Source organism: Coenobita brevimanus, chromosome 55 (genome assembly GCF_032717465.1).
Source record: "Coenobita brevimanus isolate Jiangsu-jjx chromosome 55, ASM3271746v2, whole genome shotgun sequence".
Lineage (NCBI taxonomy): Eukaryota > Metazoa > Arthropoda > Malacostraca > Decapoda > Coenobitidae > Coenobita > Coenobita brevimanus.
In genome coordinates this window covers 28,470,237-28,494,145 of record NC_137008.1, presented here as the reverse complement: position 1 = coordinate 28,494,145, position 23,909 = coordinate 28,470,237, and positions in this window count along the sequence as shown.

The following is a 23,909-nucleotide window of genomic DNA, read 5'->3' as shown; positions in this document are numbered from 1 at the left end:
TCTGTTCCTGCTTTTTTCCCTGTCGATTTTATTCACCTTAGGATAAACTTTTGAAAGTAATCCTTTCCTAACAAGAGTTATCGTATGCAGAATATGTTCGTCTGGCAGTGTAAAAGAATATGCGTTGTTGTCTCATGTACTGTACACATACTCAGGGCAACCAGTTGACAACTGACACAATAAACCTCACTATTTTCACATAACACATAGGCTAACATTTGGCAGATAGAGAGCATACTTTGTAGTTTCTTCTTGATACTGTAACTCAAGATAATGTGCTTAACTGTAGTCTTCTTTTACTTCGCTGTTGGTGGAATTACCTAAGCTGAATAAAACATGTGTGTCAGAGAAATAGTCAGGTGCCTGCTGTGGCAGCAGGGGTTAATTATAGCCAGACAAGAACGACTGGACATGAGGGAGCGAGGAATCGATTTAAGTAAAAGAGGGAACATAAAAGTGGCACGTTTATCCGAACTGTCATCACAAAGACGTACTTTTTCATATACTTATTTTTTATTTTTATTTTCTTTTTTTATGCGAGGAAGAAGGAACCAAAGGCCATGAGCCCGCAGTAACAGTTCCCTCCAAAAGAAAAACAAAATACAATAGAGAGCCAAATTCAAGATCCGATCATTTTGAGATGCCTGGACACACTACGTTTGAAAGACTGGAGATCATAGGCAGAAGGAAATACAGACAGAGGGAGACAGTTCCAGAGCTGACCTGTTGCATAAATGAAAGACTGGGAGTAACGGTTAACTCTTGCATTAGAGAGTTGGACAGAAAAGGGATGAGAGTTTGCTGCCAGACGGGTGCTACGCGCCCGTCGTAGAGGTGGAGGAATGCAAGCAGACAGTTCAGAGGAGCAGTGACCATTAAAGTAGCGATAGAAAAGAGATAAAGATGCAACAGTGCGGCGAAGAGACAGAGGTTGAAGGGAGTCAGTAAGAGGAGGAGAGTTAATGAGACGAAAAGCCTTTGACTCCACCCTATTGAGAAGAGCTGTATGTGGGAAGCCTCCCCACACATGAGAGTTGTACTCCACACAGGGGCGGATAAAACCCCTGTATAGAGTCAACAATTGTGCAGGGGTAAAGAAAGAGCGGAGTCGGCTTAGCACACCCAATCTCTTGGAAGCAGATTTTACAAGAGATGTAATATGATCTTTCCAAGATAAGTCCCGAGTAAATGAAACCCCAAGCACGTTCAAGGATGATGCAGGATTAATCGGAATATTATTAAACATTAGTGGGTATACCTGTGGAAGATTTTGTCGGGTTGATAGGTGTAAGAACTGAGTCTTAGATGCATTAAAGACAACCATATTATTTTTACCCCAGTCAGAGATATGAGCCAAGTCAGACATTAGGTGTGCCATAGCCTCATCCCTTGTTTCTTGAAGTAACTGTTGAGATGGGCGTTGCGGGAACCGAATGGAAAGGTGAAGGGTGGAGTCATCAGCGTATGAGTGGATAGGGTTAGATGTACAGCTTAGAAGATCATTGATGAATAAAAGGAAGAGAGTTGGTGATAGGACAGAGCCCTGAGGAACACCACTGTTGATAGATCTAGGAGAAGAACGATGGCCGTCTACGACAGCAGCTATAGAACGACCAGAAAGGAAGCTAGCGATGAAGGCACAGATAGAAGGATAGAAACCGTAGGAGGGCAGTTTGGAAATTAAAGATTTATGCCAGACTCGATCGAAAGCCTTTGAGATGTCAAGTGCAATGGCAAAGCTTTCGCCAAAGTCCCAAAAGGAGGATGACCAGGAGTCTGAAAGGTAGGTGAGAAGATAGCCAGTGGAGCGTCCCTGACGGAACCCATACTGACGATCAGAAAGAAGGTTGTGATAGGAAAGATGCCTTAAAATTTTTCTATTAAGAATTGACTCGAAAACTTTTGAAATACAGGACGTTAAAGCAATTGGACGATAGTTGGAGGGTTGGGAGTGGTCACCCTTCTTTGGGACTGGCTGAATGAGAGCAAACTTCCAGCAAGAAGGGAAGGTACAAGTTGGCAGACAAAGGCGAAATAGTTTGCCTAGGCAGGGTGTAAGCACAGAAGCACAGTTTTTGAGAACAACAGGAGGGACCCCATCAGGCCCATATGCCTTGTTAGTACTGAGGCCAGTAATGGCAGAAAATACATCAACTGAAGAAATTTTAATGTCAGCCATGAGGAAGTCAGAGGGGGGAAGTGATGGAGGAACAGCACCGGAATCGTCTAAGGTGGAATTGGAGGAGAAAGTCTGTGCGAAGAGATCTGCTTTATCAGTAGAAGAAATAGCTACAGAACCATCAGAGTAGAAAAGAGGAGGGAAGGATGATGAGGTAAAGTTGTTAGAAAGATTTTTGGCAAGGTGCCAGAAGGAGCGGGAAGAATTCGAGTTGGAGAGTTGAGAGCATTTAGTATGGATGAAATTATTTTTAGTAGAGCGAAGAACAGACTTAGCACGATTCCGGGCAGAAACGTAAAGATGATGTGATTCAGGGGTGGGTTGGCTCCGGTACCTTTTGTAGGCCTTCTCCTTGTTGCGGACAGCATTAGAACAAGCGTGATTAAACCAAGGCTTTCTTGCGTTAGTCAAAGGATATGAGAAAGGAATGTATGCTTCCATGCCCGAGAGAATAACCTCCGTAATGCGCAAGGCACACTCAGATGGCTCACGGCCATGGAAGCAATAATCATTCCAGGGAAAATCAAAGAAGTACTGCCTGAGGGCCTCCCAGTCCGCGGCTCCAAAATGCCAGAGACGACGTTTCCCTGGAGGGTCCGCAGGCCGTACTGGAGCGATAGGACAGGTTAAGGTAATAAGTTTGTGATCGGAGGAGCCCAACGGAGAGAAAAGATTAACAGAGTAAGCAGAAGGATTAGTTGTGAGGAAGAGGTCAAGTATGTTGGAGCTCTCTCCAAGGCGGTCAGGGATACGGGTAGGGTGCTGTACAAGCTGCTCTAGGTCATTAAGGATAGAAAAGATGTAGGCTTGTTCACCAGGTGGATCCGTGAAAGGAGAGGAGAGCCAAAGGTGGTGGTGAACATTGAAATCTCCAAGAATGGAGATTTCAGAGAAAGGAGAAATGGACAGAATGTGTTCCATCGTAGAAGTAAGATAGTCGAAGAAATTTTGATAGTCAGTAGAATTAGGGGATAAGTAAACAGCACAGATATATTTAGTCTGAGAATGACAGGAAAGCCGAAGCCAGAGAGTGGAGAATTCAGAAGAATCAAGTTCAGGAACACGAGAGCAAGATAAGTCGTTGTGTATGTATACACAACAGCCACCTTTGGCTTTGAAATATATCTGTATGTTGTTACTTCCACAGGCTTTTATTCAACTTAAGGAAAACTTCTCTAATAAACCGTAATATTAAAGGTTATATTGAGTCTGTCGGCATCGAATTTTCTCTCCAAACCAAATTAAAGTAAGTCTGTATTAATATTTTTTTTAAAAAGACGTCACTGGTATAAGAGGTTAATCGTGAGAAAACATTGACGATGCCTGTGTTATATACAGTAGTTGTGAATGAAGGGTTGAACAGGTGATGGTGTGTTGAAACATGTAAATGTTTAGTTTAAGGATGATTGGCCAGAATGATTAACCACGTCATTTAGATAATGTATTATAAATTATCTACAATAAATTCTAATTATGTTTTTCGTCTGCCTGCCTGGGCGCCATCAAACGCTGCTCAGCCTGTAGACAAGACTGTGTCAAAGGCCACCGGATGTCAGATATAGAAAGAGAATGATATCTTGTCTGGTTGATTGAAGATACCCAGGCAGAGAGAATAAATGTTGGCGCTGTCAGGGTAAGCCGTTTCTGCCCCGTTATCCTCTTTGTATTATAAGTGAGGTGAGATAAAGAATAGGCAGATTGGGGTCGATGGAGATTAACTGTGAGACAGTTGCTTGACTAAAAACGTAAAGAGCTTGACGTGACCCGTATTTGGCTAGTAGTAGTTTGTGCTTGCTAACGTCTTCCCACTCCCTCTCTAGCTCCTACTCTCCTTGTCCTTCCTTCTTCCCTGGCTGTCTCTGGTGTCGATCCCTCTGGTTCTCTAACTTTACATGCGATTTCGGAATTATATCCCACTCTGACTTCCGGCTAGTTTGGCCGTACGTGTGCGTACGTCCGAGTGTGAGTGTGTGTGTGTGTGTGTGTGTGTGTGTGTGTGTGTGTGTGTGTGTGTGTGTGTGTGTGTGTGTGCGTTTGTGTGTAGTCTCACGCTCTCGGCACGTGAACGGCTATCAAGTCATCCTGTGTTTGGAATACTTGAGTGTCTGGCTACGGGAAAAATGTATCTAACCTCTTCCTGGAGAACTCAGACATAACCACTTGCCTTGCATATTGTTGCCTAATGCTATACAGTTACATAGTTACATTTTTCTATCCTTAATGACCTAAAGCAGCTTCTCTAGCACCCTGCCCGTATCCCTGACCGCCTTGGAGAGAGCTCCAACATAACTGACCTCATCCTTAAAACTATTCCTTCTGCTTACTCTGTTAATCTTTCCTCTCCGATGGGCTCCTCCGATCGCAGCCTTATTACCTTAACCTGTCCTATCACTCCGGTTCGACCTGTGGACACTTCAAAGAAACATCGATTGTGGCACTTTGAAGCTGCGGATTGGGAGGCACTCAGGCAGTACTTCTTTGATTTTCCCTGGAATGATTATTGCTTCCATGGCCCGGAGCCATTTCAGTGTGCCTTGCGCATTCTTTCGGGCATGGATGCATACATTCTCTTTTCATATCCTTTGAGTAACGCAAGAAAGCACGCTTAGTCTAATGCAGTCCACAACAAAGAAAGGGCCTATACCAACCCACCCCTGGATCACAACTTTATGTTTCTGCCCGGAATCGTCCTAAGTCTGTTCTTCGCTCTGCTAAAATAATTTCATCCATACTAAATGCTCCCAACTCACCAACTCGAATTCTTCCCGCTCCTTCTGGCACCTTGACAAAAACCTTTCTAACAACTTTACCTCATCATCCATCCCTCCTCTTTTCTACTCTGATGGCTCTGTAGCTATTTGTTCTACTGATAAAGCAAATCTCTTCGCTCAGACTTTCTCCTCCAATTCCACCTTAGACGATTCCGGTGCTGTTCCTTCTTCACTTCCCCCCTCTGACTTCCTCATGGCTGACATTAAAACTTCTTCAGCTGATGTATTATCTGCCATCACAGGTCTGAATACTAACAAGACATATGGGCCTGATGGGGTTCCTCCCGTGTTCCTCAAGACCTGTGCTTCTGTGCTTACACCCATCCTAGGTAAACTCTTTCGCCTTTGTCTATCAACTTGTACTTTTCCGTCTTGCTGGAAGTTTGCTCTCATTCAGCCAGTCTCAAAGAAGGGTGACGACTCCCAACCCTCTAACTATTCCTCTATTGCATTAACATCCTGTGTCTTAAAAGTTTTCGAGTCAATTCTTAACTGAAAGATTTTGAAGCATCTTTCCTATCACAACCTTCATTATGATCGTCAGTATGGGTTCCGTCAGGGACGCTCCACTGGCGATCTTCACACCTACCTTTCAGACTCCTGGTCGTCCTCCTTTCGGGACTTTGGCGAAAGCTTTGCCATTGCACTTCACATCTCAAAAGCTTTCGATCGAGTCTGGCATAAATCTATGATTTCCAAACTGCCCTCTTACGGTTTCTATTCTTCTATCTGTGCCTTCATCTACAGCTTGTAGACGGCCATCGTTCTTCTCTTAGATCTATCAACAGTGGTGTTCCTCAGGCTCTGTCCTATCACCAACTCTCTTCCTTTTATTCATCAATGACCTTCTGAGCTGTACATCTATCCCTATTCACTCGTATGCTGATGATTTCACCCTTCACCTTTCCATTTGGTTCTCACAACGTCCATTTCAGCAGTTACTTCAACAAACAAGGGATGAGGCTATGGCACACTTAATGTCTGACTTGGCTCTTATCTCTGACTTGGGTAAAAATAATCTTGGTTTCAATGCATCAAAAACTCAGTTCTTACACCTATCAACCCGACAAAATCTTCCACAGAAGTACCCACTAATATTTAATAACATCCAGCTTAATCGTGCATCATCCTTGAACATGCTTGAGGTTTCATTCACTCGGGACTTATCTTGGAAAGATCATATTACATCTCTTTTACATCTCTTGTTTAATCTGCTTTCAAGAGATTAGATGTGCTAAGCCGACTCTGTACCTTCTTTACCCCTGCACAGTTGTTGACTTTATACACGGGTTTTATTCACCCCTGTGTGGAGTACAACTCTCATGTGTGGGAAAGTTCCCCACATACTGCTCTTCTCAGTGGGGTGAAGTCAAAGGCTTTTCATCTCATTAACTCTTACTGGCTCCCTCCAACCTCTGTCTCTTCGACGCACTGTAGCATCTTTATCTCTCTTCTATCGCAACTTCAATGGTCACTGCTCCTCTGAACTGTCCGCTTGCATCCCTCCACCTCTATGATGGGCGTGTAGCAACCGTCTAGCAGCAAACTCTCATCCAGTTTCTGTTTAGCTCTCTAATGCAAGAAATAACCGTTACTCCCAGTCCTTCATTTATGCAACAGGTCAACTCTGGAACCGTCTCCCTCTGTCTGTGTTTCCTACTTCCTATGATCTCCAGTCTTTCAAACGCAGTGTGTCCAGGCATCTCGATATGAACTGATCTTGAATTTGGCTCTCCTTTGTATTGATTTTGTTTTTGTTTTTTCTTGGAAGGAATGGTTTCCGGGCTCCGTGGTCTTTGATTCCTTCTTCCTTGCATTAAAAGAATATATTAGGGCCTGCATATCGCTCGGTTACTCCAAACTGTCATACCCACGACGTCTGTATATATAGTACAGTTTTACAAAGCATATATGAGGGGGGGGGGGTGAGTTGGGAACTGGGCAGTGAAATGGCGGGGGACAGGGCGACGTGGTGGGGATTTGTTTGTGGCCACTCCGGACGGGATTGAGGCGTCTGGCAATAGATAGATAGATAGATAGACAAAGCATATATTAACATGGTACACTGATATGAATATATTGAACAAACCAACATAGTATTGTAGTGACATGATAAAAGTGTAGAAACAGAATTTATAATCACCCTGCCCTAGAGTGGGAAAGGAGGTCTGGATGATGATGATGATGATATATTGCAGTAGCATAATTGTGTATGTATAACAGACATATATAATATTTATACAGTGGGATATCTACAGTAGTCAATTGTATCACGAATCAGTCATATAAAATGTCTATCTATCTATCTATCTATTGCCAGACGCCTCAATCCCGTTTGGGGTGGCCACAAACAATTCGCCTCCAAGTCGCCCTGTCCCCAGCCATTTCACTGCCCTGCTCCCAACTCACACACCCCTCTCTCATATACCTCTCCACCCCATCCCTCCATCTCATCCTCGGCCTCCCCCTCCCTCTTCCCCCCTCCACCTCACTCACATACACTCTCTTCGTCAGTCTTTCACCCTCGATCCTCTCCACATGGCCAAACCACCTCAGTGTGTTCCTCATAACGCTTCCTATCACATCCACATCAACACCACAACGCTCCTTTATATCCTCATTCGTCTGCCTGTCTCTCCGTGTGACTCCACAGGCTCCTCTTAAATAACTCATTTCCACTGCTCTCACTCTCGACTTGTGTTCTTACAACAACGTCCAAGCTTCACTTCCGTACGTTAGAGTTGATATCACAATACTGTCATCTAGTAACTTTTTCACTTCCATGCTCACTTCCCTGTTTTTTATCACTGCTTTCAAAGAACCAGCAACCTTTCTTCCCTGCTGTACCCTTTCAAGCACTTCACCCTCCAAACCTCCATCCTTACTCATCACACTACCCAAGTACTTAAACGTACTCGCATTTTCCAATTCCTCGCCATCCAACCTCGCTGTACATTCACTGACTTCACCTCTCTCAAAGACCATCACTTTACTCTTCCCTACATTCACCTTTAGATTCCGTTTCTTACACACTCTCCCAAACACAGCCACCAAGCCTTGCAGCTCCCCTTCTTCTTCACTCAACAACATTGTATCATCTGCAAACAACAGTACAGGGAGTTTCCAAACACTATCCTCTCTCACCAGGGCCACTCCAACATCCACTACCCTACCTTGTACCTCTTTTATTACCCCATCCATGTACAAATTGAACAACCAAGGAGACATGACACATCCCTGTTTCAACCCAACTTTCAAAGAGAAAAATTCACTTAGTTCACCATCCACACGCACTGCAGCCTTCGCACCATCGTACATACTCTTCACAGCATTCAACAACTTCCCATCTACTCCATATATTCTTAACACTTTCCACAATCCTTGTCTATCCACCCTGTCATATGCTTTCTCCAAATCCATGAAAGCCGCATACAACTTCTTTCCCTTCTCTAGAAACTTTTCCACTAAAGATCTAAGAATGAATATCTGATCTACACAACCTCTTCCCTTCCTAAAGCCTCCCTGTTCTCCTCCAACTAATTTCTCTGTTCTTTCTCTATCTCTGTCAATAAGTATCCTACCATACACTTTTCCTATTATACTAAGAAGACAAATGCCCCTATGATTACCACACACTTCTTTTTCCCCTTTTCCATTGTACAAGGGAATAATTATACCTGACTTCCAATCCTCCGGGACTCTACCTTCCTCCCAGGCCAATCTGCACATCTTCCACATCCATTCTACTACTATCTCTCCCCCATGCTTCAGCATTTCACCACACACTCCATCAATTCCTGGGGCTTTCCCCGATTTAACTTTCTTCATTGCTTCCACAACTTCTATCCTACTGATTTCTTCCTGTCTTCTCACCCCCCTCCTGCTCCCAGCCATTCCCCAGCCACTTATACTCGCATTACTTCCATCCTCTACGTTCAACAATTCCTTAAAGTGTTCTCTTCATCTGCTCACTTTTTCTCCCTTCTTCACTAGTAATCTACCATTTTTATCTTTCACTCCCCTCCTAACTTCACTTCCACCCTGTCTTACTCTTTTCATCTCTTTCCAGAACATTTTCTTACAGTCCCTCCACTTTACACTCAAATTCCTTCCAAATTCCTCATCCACTCTCTATTACTCTCTCTTACTAATCTTTTCACCTCTCTATTTCTTTCTACATATAACTCTCTCTTCCGCCTCTCAACTTCTTCCACGCCCCTATTCCTCATCCATTCATTGTATGCTTTCTTCTTTTGTGCCACAGCCTGTTTCACCTCTTCAGTCCACCACGCTGTTCCTTGCATCCCCCTCCGTCTTCTGTTCCTTCCACACACCACATCACATGCTGCACATATTTCTTCTGTAAATATCCTACACGCACCTTCCACGTCTCCCATCTGCTCCAATTCATATTTGCCCAATCGTTCCTCTACTTCTCTCTTATACTCTGCCTTTTTCTCATCCTCTTGTAACCTTTCCACTCTCCTTGCAACTGCTCCTTCCTCTCGTCTTTCCCTTCTTCTATTCCTCCATCTTACTTGAATTCTAATTCTGGCCACAACCAAGTGGTGGTCAGAAAGTCCACTCCCCCAACCTCTAAAAACTCTTGCATCCATTACACTTCTTCGCATCCTTTCATCCACACACACATAATCAATCATTGCCTTCCTTTCATTCAGTTCACCACCCACCCTTCTCAGCACTCGCCATGTATACCTGTGGATCATGTTATGCCTGAAGAGGGTATTGGCTATCACCAATCCCCTCCCAGCACAAATGTACTTGATATTTATACATATATGTGAGATATATTAATATTGTTATCTAAAAATGATGATGATGAGATGATGTTATCTAAGCAGATACTCGTATACGAGTTTAATTATATATGCACTATATGTGACCCCAAAGTTTCTTTTTCTCTTTTTTCTGTAAACACAAATTATGTTTACAATGTACAACGTTCAGTCATGGGGTGTTACTCGAATATTAACTGCTTTCCACCCGTTAATAATGATTCTAAGTTTGCAATCCTAACTTGATTCTGTGCATAGCCAATAGTAATATAGCAAATATGATGAAGATTATAAAGACAACTGGAGCTGGGCTATGCACATACAATTGATTGAACGTACTTACACTATATTTTTCCCAGGGCTGGTTGATCAATTGCATGGTATCCCATCGCCGTCACCAGCGTCAAAGGCCAGCAAATGTCAGGATTATGTGGCCTTTATTTTGTTATAAGAGAAGATGTATTATCTTGTCAGGTTGATTGAAGATGCCCAGGCAGACAGCAAATAAATGTTAACATTGTGAGGCTCGGCAGTTTCTGTCCCGTTATCCTCTTCCTATCATAGGTTAGGTGAGGTGATGAATAGGCAGATTGGGGTCGATGGAGATTTACTGTGAGACAGTTGCTTGACTAAAAACGTAAAGAGCTTGACGTGACCCGTATTTGGCTAGTAGTAGTTTGTGCTTGCTAACGTCTTCCCACTCCCTCTCTAGCTCCTACTCTCCTTGTCCTTCCTTCTTCCCTGGCTGTCTCTGGTGTCGATCCCTCTGGTTCTCTAACTCTACATGCGATTTCGGACTTACATCCCCCTCTGACTTCCGGCTAAAGTGTTTGGCCGTACGTGTGTGTGTGTGTGTTTGTTTGTGTGTGTGTGTGTGTGTGTGTGTGTGTGTGTGTGTGTGTGTGTGTGTGTTTGTGAATGTACGGTCTCACACATCCGACACGTGAACGGCTACCAGATCATCCTGTGTTTGGATTACTTGAGAGTCTGGCTACTGGAAGATGTATCTAACCTTATCCTGGAGAACTCTGACATAACCACTTGTCTTACATATTGTTAGCTACAGCTATATAGTTACATAGCTACGTATTACATATTAATGCCTACAACTGCATTGCACGCTACGATTTTCTGTTCGCTGAACTAAGAGAGAGAAGGCTATAGGTGGATCAGAGCCAGCGCTCCTGTGCTTGTAGGCAAAGAAGATGGCGTCCACTTCAACCCTGTGCTTATGTGTGCCAACTGTGGGGCTTCTCTCCTGTGTGGGGACAATACTGCACCAAAGTCACTGTGGTACGTAATTACTGTAATTGTAACAGAATACATAGACAATGCTTTGGAAATATTCAGTATCACATGCTGGGATTTCTTTTTTTTTCATGATAGGAAGAAGGAACCAGAGGTCTCGAGTGAGCAATAACTGTTCCTTCCAAGAGAAAAACAAAATACAAGTGAGAGCCAAATTCAAGATCCGATCATTTCGAGATGCCTGGACATACTGCGTTTGAAAGACTGGAGATCATATGAAACAGAAAATACAGACAGAAGGAGACAGTTCCAGAGCTGACCTGTTGCATAAATGAAGGACTGAGAGTAACGGTTAACTTTTGCATTAGAGAGTCGGACAGGAAAGGGATGAGAGTTTGCTGCTAGACGGGTGCTACGCGCCCATCGCAGAGGTGGAGGAATGCAAGAAGAGAGTTCAGAGAAGCAGTGACCATTGAAGTAGCGATAGAAAAGAGATAAAGATGCAACAGTGCAGCGAAGATACAGAGGTTGAAGGGAGCCAGTAAGAGGAGGAGAGTTGATGAGACGAAAAGCCCTTGACTCCACCCTATTGAAAAGAGCTGTATGTAGGGAACCTCCTCACACATGAGAGTTGTACTCCACACAAGGCAGATAAAACCCGTGAATAGAGTCAACAATTGTGCAGGGGCAAAGAAGGAACGGAATCGGCTTAGCACACAGCAGATTTTAAAAGAGATATATTATGATCTTACCAAGATAAGTCCCGAGTGAATGAAACCCCAAGCATGTTCAACGATGATGCAGGATTAAGCTGAATCTTATTAAACACTAGTGGGTACACGTGTGGAAGATTTTGTTGGGTTGATAGGTGTAAGAACTGAGTGATTGATACATTAAAAACAACAAGATTATTTTTACCCCAGTCAGAGAATCGAGCCAAGTCAGACATTAGGTGTGCCATAGCCTCATCTCTTGTTTGTTGAAGTAACTGTTGAGATGGACATTGCAGGAACCGAATGGAAAGCTGAAGGGTGAAGTCATCAGCATATGAGTGGACAGGGTTAGATGTACACCTTAGAAGGTCATTGATGAATAAAAGGAAGAGAGCTGGTGATAGGACAGAGGCCTGAGGAACACCACTGTTGATGGATCTAGGAGAAGAATGATGACCGTTTACAACAGCAGCTATAGAACGACTGTCACGGGGGGAATGTGAATTTACGAATTATGAATGCTTTAAATGTTATATGTTTGAAAATATAGACAAAGAATTGACTTGTGAAATTAAGCAGCAAGTTTTACTTTATGCCGGCTTACTTCGCCGATTCACTCAGGATGAGAATTTATAAACTTTTTCAATAGTACACAGCAGAAACTAATTACTCACGAGTGCTGTTTGTTGGTACTGTTAGCCTCACGAGAAAGTGACTCCGCCCCTGACAATCAATAACTAACGCTATTAATGATAAATAGGTTCTTGCCGGTGCATTAACTCCTGGCTGGCACAACGGATTTAAGCTTAATACAAAAAGACTGGCCCGAGTACCAGTTATGAATAATATTAAGCATTTGCTCAAGCTAGGAGCAGCAACTAAAATAAGCTAAATGTGGAGTAATAAAACACGAGTTTAACTACATTAAGCTCAACAAAAAGGAACTGTAAATTTATTAATTACAATGAAATAAATTTACATTACATGAGTCTCAAAATGAATTCAAAATAACAAGGAGAATACACTCACTCGCTCACTCAAAAGCTAAACTTAAACCTAAGAAAAAAGAAAAGAAATACTGGTCAGTAGAGGGGGCTAAACGGAATGACTGGGCGTCGATACGTAGGATGGACACTGCAATATGCTAAACCTCTTCGCCGATTCATCGTCTAGGTGGAGATCTTGGGAACTCGCTGTACAAAGGCAGCGCTGCTCTACGCTGGGCACATGAACCTGCTCTCACGACGATCAAAGCATGAATAAGTTTGAATTATGAAAGAGGGCGAGGGCTGGCTGTGTTTGCTTCAAAGATCAAGAGAAAGAAAGTGAGTGATATACGCTCACAATAAATCACTCAGCGAAGGCGCTAATATCATGCACAAGGATGATCACTTATGAAACAGTGAAAAATGTTCTGAAAACCGTCCCAATCGAGTGAATGCTAAGACGGTTGAACTAAGTGATACGCAGTGGGAATTCCACTAGAATTCGCGGTTTTCACACTGAAACAAAATGTCACAAACCTACAAATACGCTCGCGCAAATTCGTGACATTACGCCCCATCAAAATCAATTTTTTTTCTTCAGAAAAAAAAAAAAATTGATATACATACATATAAATCCTAACTCAGTCACACAAGATTCACACTGGTGTGTGTACTATCCTGCTACAGGAGAAAATCATAGCCGCCCATGAGCGTAAAAACCTCGTATTTATGTTAATAGAAGCAAGTTTGAGGAAAAAATCTCCGTGACGACAGTGAAAAATCCTGTACTCAAGTCAAACGGAGCAAAAAGTTCACTACATTTACATTAACAACTAACTGTTATGTAGCGTGTGACAGTTGTGGTGTAACTGTACCTACGTGTAAAATTATATAATACAATAGTAAGTAATGACAACGAGGCAGAAGGGAAGAGGCGGCAGCATGGCAGAGATGATCAGCTGATCTCCATGACAAAATTGCTACACCCGCCAGCTGCACCTGCGAATGCAATCAAGGTGGAGCATCAAAAGTGTCAGTGTGACAAACAATCTTTATTAAATTACAATTTCTCTGCCTAGCAGTCAGTATGTACGCAGAAAAAAGTACGCCCTAGTCGAAAATGTTAATTGACAGCTAAGCTTTGTACATTCGAGGTCACCATTATTTTCGTATTGAATACATTATTAACCAGGAAATGTGGTCAAACTGAGCGAAAAGAATGGGCGCCTGTTCAGGACATCAAACACTGCAATTCGCTAAGACCCAGTTTACTGGTTAAACCCTAAACTTACATTATTATTAACCAGGAAACGTGGTCAAACTGAGCAAAAAGACTGGGCGCCTGTGCAGGACATCAAACGCTGCAATTCGCTAAGACCCAGTTTACTGGTTAAACCCTAAACCTACATTATTATTAACCAGGAAACGTGGTCAAACTGAGCAAAAAGACTGGGCGCCTGCACAGGACATCAAACGCTGCAATCCGCTAAGACCCAGTTTACTGGTTAAACCCTATTCTACACTTACAATTAACATTGGCAAGCTGAGAACCCCTACGCAATCTTGCAGGTCACATTTTAACACCTGCTTTGAGTGTGAACACTCATGTGGATAATGTGCATTCTCCGGGAATCCTCAGAGAGGTCCACAGCTCGAGACACCACAAGGTAATTCATACACAGCCTTGGATTGTCCTTATGGGGGTCTTGAACCTCCCCTTAACCTATGGTATACATGTATATACAGGTCCTGGAAGTAACATGTCCTGTGGGACCAACAGGCGAGACGTCAGGTATTACTGGTACACTTTTAACTTGGAACCAGGCTGGTTCTTGGATTGCTCAAATCTCTGAGGACGCCTGTCTTACGGAACCCAGCATACAACAGTTGCCCGTGTTAGTCAGCAGTTAGCAGGCGAGACATCAGGTCTGTTCTTACGTTGTCACTTCCCTTGATGTATCTCACAACAAAGTTAAACTGCTGCAAATACAGTGTCCAGCGTGTCAATCTTGCATTAGCCATCCTAGTCGTGCTGAGACTAGTGAGTGGCATATGATCAGTTTCCAGAGTGAATGGTGCTCCATATAAATAATAGTAATATTTCTTAACACCATCAACCACGGCCAAGAGTTCCTTCTCAACAGTACTGTAATTCCTCTTGGAGGGTTTTAGCTTACGGTTGTGGTATGCCACTGGGAAGATTCCACCTTCCGATTCTTGCATTAATACGGCACCTACTCCATCTTGTGAAGCATCAGTGTGCAGTATGAAAGGTTTGTTGGAATCAGGCAACTGCAAGATAGGCTCCTTACACAGCATATTCTTAAGGGCGGCAAAAGATCTCTCTTGCACTTTTCCCCATTCAGTGGTGTTTGGAGCATGTTTCCGAAGCACCTTGTACAACAGTTGGGCAATGAGAGCAAAGTTGGGGATAAAACTCCTATAATACCCCACTAGGCCAAGGAATGCCCTAACCTGTTTCTTGGTCATGGGTCTCGGGGCTTCTCTAACCTTCCTGATCTTGTCACCCTGACACCTGCAGCAATTGTTGCCAACAATATGTCCGAGGAACTCCACCTCATTGTGAGCAATTTTACACTTGGTAGGCTTCACAGTCATGTTGAAACTCTGGAGTCTACTGAAGACAATTTCCAAGAGTCTGAGGTGCTCCTCCAATGTGGCAGAATGAACGAGGACATTGTCAACGAACATTTCTACTCCTACAATACCATGGAGCACTTGTTTCATGGCATGATTGAATACTGCTGGGGAATTGGTAAGTCCAAATGGGAGGACTTTATACTGAAGCAACCCCCTAGGAGTAGCAAAGGCAGTGAACTGACGGCTCTCACGGTGAAGGGGAATCTGAAAGAAACCCTTCGCCAAATAGAACTTTGTGAAATATCGTGACCCTGCCAGCTTGGAGAAGATGGCAATGCGGTCACCCATTGGCTAGGCAACCACTTTGGTAATTGCATTTAGCCTCCTGTAGTCGCCACAAATCCTGACTCTGTCATCCTTCTTGTGAACTACTACCATTGGACTACAGTAAGGAGATGAGGACTTTTCAATAATACCCACAGTCTCCATGTCAGCAATTTCGTTGTCTACTGCGTCCAGTAGTCGGATGGGAATCGGATATGGCTTAACCTTTACGGGAGTATTACTGGTCAACTCAATTTTGTGACAATCAACCATTGCGAGTCTAGGTTGGTCAGAGAAGACATCAGCATACTGACAGAGCAGTGACCTTATGGCATTCTGGTCAGCTAATGCTAAGTCGGTGTTAAGTAAAACATCTCCGACAGTCTCCTCCTGACGGGACTGAACGGTTAAGGGCTCGTCATCATGGTCATCAGCTGGGATAACAGCGGCTACCCTGGTTTCTTCCAGTGGCTGGTCACTGTCATCAGCTACTTGTAGGCCAGTTTCCTTGGGGTTTGACTCATGATAAGCCTTCAACATGTTAACGTGGAACCTTTTACAAAGTTTCCCCATATGAATTATGTAGTTGAGGTCTGAAATGCGCTCTACTACATCAAATGGACCCTTCCACTGTGCCAACAACTTGTTCTGGGCAGTGGGGAGTAACATCAAGCACTTACCGCCTGGACTAAACTTCCGAAGCTTTGCCTTCTTATCATAATAGGCTTTCTGAACTTCGCGCGCCTTGATCAATTCCTCCTTAGCTAACTCGCACGTCGACTGGAGGCGGTCAGCTAGATCAAGGACGTAGGTGTAGGTGGTCTTGACATCAGGGTCAGGTTCTTCATCATCTCATAATTCACGAAGGACTTGAAATGGTCCATGGACCAACCTTCCATACACCAGTTCGAAAGCTGAGAACTTCTAGGAATGCTGTGGGACTTCTCAATAAGCAAATAGTAGAGGAGCAATGAACCACGGCCATTCCTTTGGCTGTTTGGCGGCCAAGTGCTTTAACATCTTCTTGAGAGTCCCATTGAACCTCTCACACAACCCGTCACACATGGGATGATAAGGCTTAGTTCGCAGGCCTCGGATGGACAACAACCTGAATGCTTTGTTCATCATTGCAGAGGTGAACTGCGAACCCCAGTCGCTTAAGACCTCCTTGGGGATACCCACATGACAGAACACTTCAATCAATGCCTCAGCAACAGTGATGGCCTCTATATTCTTAAGGGCCACGGCTTCAGGGCACCCGTGTGCTGAAATCAACAATAGTGAGGATATACCTTGATCCATCACTTGCCCTAGGAGAGATTGGCCCAACAATGTCAACTGCTACTCCCTCGAACTGTTCAAAGATTATAGGCATTGGTTTCAATGGCACAGGATGGACACATCCCCCGTCAGTGGTATGCTGATACACACCACAGGAACGCAAAAGCTTAGTTATTTCCTGTCCCATTCCTCGCCAGAAAAAGTCAGCATGGATGCAGTCATAGGTTTTCTTCTGGCCCATGTGACCTCCCATCACTGAATAATGACCTAATTCGAACACTGCTCGGCGATACTTGTGGGAATGATGAACTGCAGTCGAACCTCGTCCTGGAGTGTTTGTGACTGACAGTATAGCCGTCCTCGCTTATGAAGGAACCTGGCTTGACCTCCCTGTGAATATTTAATCACTTTACCCTCCAGCTTCTTATGCACTGAGGCAAGTGTCGGGTCAGACTGTTGTTCTTGGACAACATCTTGAATACAAATCAGATCTTGCGGTGTTGTGACGGTCGACGGGGTGACAGGATTTGGAGCCTTGGCCATGGCTCATGTTACTGCAACAGCCGAAGTCTGAGTAGCAACATCTACAGAGCAACTGTTTTTGACCCCCGGTATGTTGCCGATAATGAGGTCAAACAAAGGTTCTGGCGTGACAACAGCAGCTGTCAAGCCAGTGTAGAAAGGAGATGCCACCTGGATACGTACCTCAGGGAACAATCTCACTGATCCATCAATAAGTCTAACTTGGATCTGCTTACCCATGTACTCGTTGGGCCAAACTAAACTTTGCTTGACAGAGCAACCTGAAGAACCATTATCTCTCAGGACATTTACAGAAACACCTCCCACACCCCCTGGCTGAACAAGAAAGACAGTGGAAGGGTCTGAGGAGGCAGCAGCCAGTCATTGGTGAGACTGCAGAATGAATGATGCAGCAAATGTGGCGCCCTGAGAACTTGATGCCTGAGGCATCGTGCTCACCATCTGAGGGGTTGGAGCATTGACCACCTGGGATGGAGAGTTCACTGTCGCTGGGGGGCTAGTGAACTGTGGGGAAGTACCTATACTGGTGGGGTTGGTACCACTGTGCGCTTGTTGTGGAATGAAGGCTGCATTTGCATCCTACCTCCGATACACTAAAGTCGATTGTCCTGACTGAGGGTTCCGTGGTTTGTCCTTGCCCTGCTGCTTGAAATACCAGTATTGCTGCTGGTTAGGGTTCTGCTTGTCGTACTGCTTCCACTCAGTTTTCTGGGTATTATGCCCCTGGTCCTTCTTCTGCAGTTTGTTTGGACCTTGGCCATTATTCTGTGAATGGCCTTGTTGCTAGGGTTCAGTCTGAGACGGTTTCCCAGATTTGTCAGCTTTCCTGTCCAGGAGTGTTGCTTACAAGTTTGATACCCGTATGCAGTGAAGGATGCATCAGCCTTCTCGATCATTTGACTGGCATCCCTTACCTGGCAGATCTTAATCTGAGCCATAAGTTCAGCAGGCCACGACTTTTCTAGCTGCGTGTGCAGCATAAGGTCAATTATCTCCTCACGCGTGGAAGGAGTTTCATCTTTCTCCATCTACTCATCTAAGTAAGCAGTAAGCCGATCAAGAAACTGAACAGCAGTCTGTTTTTCTTGTAAACGCACCCTCATAAACTGACTCTTGGCGTCGTCAACTGTGAGACTGTACGCTTTGACGAGTGCAGCCTTCATCATCTCATACGTGGGATTGTCTCCATGAACTCTGTGGAGAATATCGAGGGCATGACCCTCAAACAAGCTAAGAAACTGGAGCCGCTTAGCTGCCTCATCCAGCTGGTACAGCTGAGCCATGTCTTCAAAACGAGCTATGAATGTCACGATTCGCTTGCCTTCCTTGTATGGAGGAAGCTTAATGTGTGGGGTCACCAGAACATGTGAAGGGAGAGCGCTCGTGGAGTTTGGGCCAGCTGCACCAGATGTGTCTGAAGCCAAGGAGTCTAGCTTGAGCTTCAGCATCTCAAGTTCATGTTTTTCACATGCCTCACGCTCGGCACGTTCGTGTTCTCATTGTTCTCGCTCGTACTCATGTTGTTTTTGCTCGTATTTGCGTTGTTCTTGCTCGTGTTCACGTTGGATTCGACGCTCTTCGCGAGCATCATTCTCACGTTCCTGCTCATATCTAAACCAAGAGAGTACATATTCTTTTACTTGGTGGTGGGATGAGGGTGTAGAAGCTGCAATTAAGGAGAAAAGAAGGCTTTTCCGGGAATGGAAGAAGGGTGGTAGCAAAGAGGAATATTTGGCTGTCAAGCGTAGGGCTAGGAGAGAGGTATACAGGGCAAAGTCTGAGTCACAGAGACAATTACTTGATAACCTAAATCATGGGGAAAGGAAAAATATATTTAGGGTGGCAGGTCAGGTGAAGAGGGATAATCGGGATATCATAGGTGAGCAGTGTGTAAAGAATGATGAAGGAAGGGTAGTGGTGAACAGTGAGGATATTAAAGATGCATGGAGAGAGCATTATAACCGGTTGTTGAATGAGGAGTTTGACTGGGACAGGGAAGGTTTGGAGCCAGCAGATCCAGTGTCTGGCCCTTGGCCTTTGATTGATACTGCTACTGTGAGTGAGGCAATAGGCAGGATGAGGGTGGGGAAGGCAGCAGGTGTGTCTGGGTTGACTGCCGAAATGTTGAAGGCCTCAGGCGATATAGGGGTGAGTTTAGTCACTGACCTGATAAATAGGATTATTTATGAGTGTGTTGTCCCAGATGATTGGCTGAAGAGTGTAATTGTAAATGTGTATAAAGGGAAGGGTGATGCCCTGGAAAGAGGAAATTATAGAGGTATAAAGCTTTTAGATCAGATAATGAAGGTAATGGAGAGAGTTTTAGAAGGTATGATTAGAGAAAGAGTGAATATTGATGAGATGCAGTTTGCGTTTATGCCAGGTAGGGGGACCACTGATGCCATATTCATTGTTCGACAGCTTCAGGAAAAATATATTGGTAGGAGAAGGGATCTTTATTTTGTTTTTGTTGATTTGGAAAAGGCCTTTGACAGAGTCCCTAGAGAGGTGGTGAAGTGGGCAATGAGAAAGCTTGGCTTGGAGGAGTGGCTGGTTAGGGTGGTTATGGCCATGTATGTGGGTGTTCACACCCAGGTGAGAGTGAATGGAGATTTGAATGATGAGTTTTCCGTGAATGTTGGTGTGCATCAGGGGTCAGTCTTGAGTCCCATGTTGTTTATCATGGTACTTGAAGCCCTTTCACGTGACTTTAGAAACGGACTCCCGTGGGAGTTGTTGTATACTGATGATTTGGTGTTGATTGCAGAGAATGAAAGGGAGGCGGAGGAAAGGTTTAGGAAGTGGAGAGATGGTATGGGGCAAAAGGGTTTAAGGGTAAATGCAGATAAAACAAAAGTGATGATATCTAGGGTTGGTGGCGGTACTGTCAAAGACGAGGGAGAGTGGCCATGTGCAGTTTGCCACAAGGGCGTGGGAAGTAATTCCATCTTGTGCAGTGTGTGTGATAAATGGGTGCATAAGAGATGTAGTGGTATCAGAGGTAGACTGCGAGATAATGCTGATTTTATGTGTACGGCGTGCCGGGGTGAGCAGGTGGAGATCGTCAGACGTGAAAGAATTGAACTTGCTGGTGAATCTCTTGAGTGTGTGGAAGAGTTTTGTTATTTAGGAGACATGTTGTGTGCTGGAGGTGGGGCTGGAGCTAGCTCTGTGGCTAGGGTGAGAAGTGGTTGGAAGAAGTTCAGGGAGCTCTTGCCTCTTCTGACATTGAGGGGGCTCTCCCTACGTGCTAAGGGGTCTTTGTATGCAGCGTGTGTTAGGAGTGTAATGCTGTATGGCAGTGAGACCTGGGCAGTGAAGGAGGAAGACATTCGCCGGCTCAGACGTACAGAAATGACAATGATTAGGTGGATGTGCAGTGTGTCCCTGCGTCCAAGGCCTGGAGGGGCTGCGTTTACAATGGAAGAGTTGAGAGGTAGGATGGGACTGGAGTGTATTGGTGTTGTGATGAGGAGAGGTAGATTGAGGTGGCTTGGACATGTGGAGAGGATGGGGGATGATAGTTGGGTGAGGAAGGTGAGAAGTGTTAATATTGGGGGTGGGGTTATGAGGGGTAGACCGAGAAAGACATGGGACGAGGTCATTAAGTGTGACCTTAGGCTTAAGGGACTGAACAGGGAGGCTGCAATGGATCGTGCAGCATGGAGAGCCGCCATTAGGTGACCAAGGCCGACACATGCAATCATGTTGGAGCCTTTAAAAATTAAAAACGAAAACGAAAACGCTAAGCCCCATATCTTTAGGTTCCTGTACATAGTTATTAGTAGTCATGATGCTAACTCAGTCTGAGTGAACTAAAGACTAAGTACTGTTATTCTGCAGAGATATGCCAATAATGAAGACTAAAGAATATAGGCACAGGTTGATGGTGACCAGTTTTATCTAGTTAAACTGATAAAGAAAGAAGAAAAAAAAAAAAACTGACTGTGAAAACTATTACATAAAATTAATAGAAATTAATCAATAATCACCAGTAAAATAGTGCCTATAGACTTTAATGATAAATACTTAAGTATGAGTGAGTGAGTATTATCTCGTTAATAACTTTAGAGCTAGGAGTTAATATCCTGGAATGAGGTCGCCAGATGTCACGGGGAGAATGTGAATTTATGAATTATGAATGCTTTAAATGTTATATGTTTGAAAATATGGACAAAGAATTGACTTGTGAAATTAAGCAGTAAGTTTTACTTTATGCCGGCTTACTTCGCCGATTCTTTAAGGATGAGAATTTATAAACTTTCTGAACCGTACACAGCAAAAACTAATTACTCACAAGTGCTGTTTGTTAGTACTGTTAGCCTCACGAGAATGTGACTCCACCCCTGACAATCAATAACTAATGCTATTAATGATAAACAGGTTCTTGCCGGTGCATTAACTCCTGGCTGGCACAATGGATTTAAGCTTAATACAAAAAGACTGGCCTAAGTACCAGTTATGAATAATATAAAGCATTTGCGCAAACTAGGAGCAGCAACTAAAATAAGCTAAATGTGGAGAAATAAAACACGAGTTTAACTAGATTAAGCTCAAAGGAACTGTAAATTTATTAATTACAATGAAATAAATATACGTTACGAGTCTCAAAATGAATTCAAAATAACAAGGAGAATACACTCACTCGCTCACTCAAAAGCTAAACTTAAACCTAGGAAAAACGAAAAGAAATACTGGTCAGTAGAGGGGGCTAAGCAGAATGACAGGGCATCAGTACATAGGACGGACGCTGCAATATGCTAAACCTCTTCGCCAATTGACCATCTAGGTGGAGATTTCGGGAACTCGCTGTACAACGGCGGCGCTGCTCTACGCTGGGCACACTAACCTGCTGTCACGACGATCAAAGCCTAACTAAGTTCGAATTATGAAAGAGGGCGAGAGCTGGCCGTGTTTGCTTCAACGGTGAACGGAAAGAAAGTGAGCGATATGCGTTCACAACAAATCACTCAGTGAAGGCGCTAATGTCACGCGCAAGGATGATCACTTATGAAATAGTGAAAAATGTTTTGAGAACTGTCCCAATCGAGTGAATGCTAGGACGGTTGAACTGAGTGATATGCAGTGGGAATTCCACTAGAATTCGCGGTTTTCACACTGAAACAAAATGTCACGAACCTACAGATATGCTTGCGCAAATTCGTGACAACGACCAGAAAGGAAGCTAGAGATGAAAGCACAGATAGGAGGATAGAAACCGTAAGAGGGCAGTTTGGAAATTATAGATTTATGCCAGACTCGATCGAAAGCCTTTGACAATGCAATGGCAAAGCTTTCTCCAAAGTCCCGAAAGGAGGATGACCAGGAGTCTGAAAGGTAGGTGAGAAGATCGCCAGTGGAGCGTCCCTGATGGAACCCATAATGACGATCAGAAAGTAGATTGTGATAGGAAAGATGCTTTAAAAATTTTTATTTAGAATTAATCCGAAAACTTTTGAGAGACAGGATGTTAAAGTAACTGGACGATAGTTGGAGGGTTGGGAATGGTCACCCTTCCTTGGAACTGGCTGAATGAGAGCAAACTTCCAGCAAGAATGAAAGGTACAAGATGATAGACAAAGGCGGAAGAGTTTGCCTAGGCAGGGTGTTAGCACAGAAGCACAGTTCTTGAGAACAACAGGAGGGACTCCATCAGGCCCATATTCCTTGTTAGTACTGATGCCAGTGATGGCAGAAAATATATCAGCTGAAGAAACTTTTTAATGTCAGCCATGAGCAAGTCAGAGGGGGGAAGTGATGGAGGAACAGCACCAGAACTATCTAAGATGGAATTGGAGGAGAAAGTCTGAGAGAAGAGATCTGCTTTATCATTAGAAGAAATACTGCAACTACAGAATCATCAGAGTAGAAAAGAGGAGGGAAGGATGATGAGGTAAAGTTGTTAGAAAGGTTTTTGGCAAGGTGCCAGAAGGAGCGGGAAGAATTCGAGTTGGAGAGATGAAAGCATTTAGTAGGGATGAAAGTATTTTTAGCAGAGCGAAGAACAGACCTAGCACGATTCCGGGCAAAAACGTATAAATTATGTGATTCAGGGGTGGGTTGGCTCCGATACCTTTTATAGGGCCTCTCCTTGTTGCGAACAGCATTAGAACAAGAGTGATCTCCCCTTCACTTTCGACCGTGGGCGGATTTCTGATCTGTAGTCATCCCACTTTTCTCACTAACACTGCATTTCTGTCTGCAGTTGCACCACGATATCTAATAACAGATCGTCGATAATTTCCTCATTCAGTGCATACCCAACAGTCAAGAACACAGCCTCTACCATTTTGAATGTTTTAGTGGGTCTCCGATCAGCTTAGCGAGTGTCATGGCCAGGCTATTTTTTACTCGTCCTTCTGTGCACAGTAATGAACAAGTAGACACAAGGCTGTTCTCTCTCTCTCTCTCTCTCTCTCTCTCTTGCCAAGTAGACACAAGGCTCTCTCTCTCTCTCTCTCTCTTGC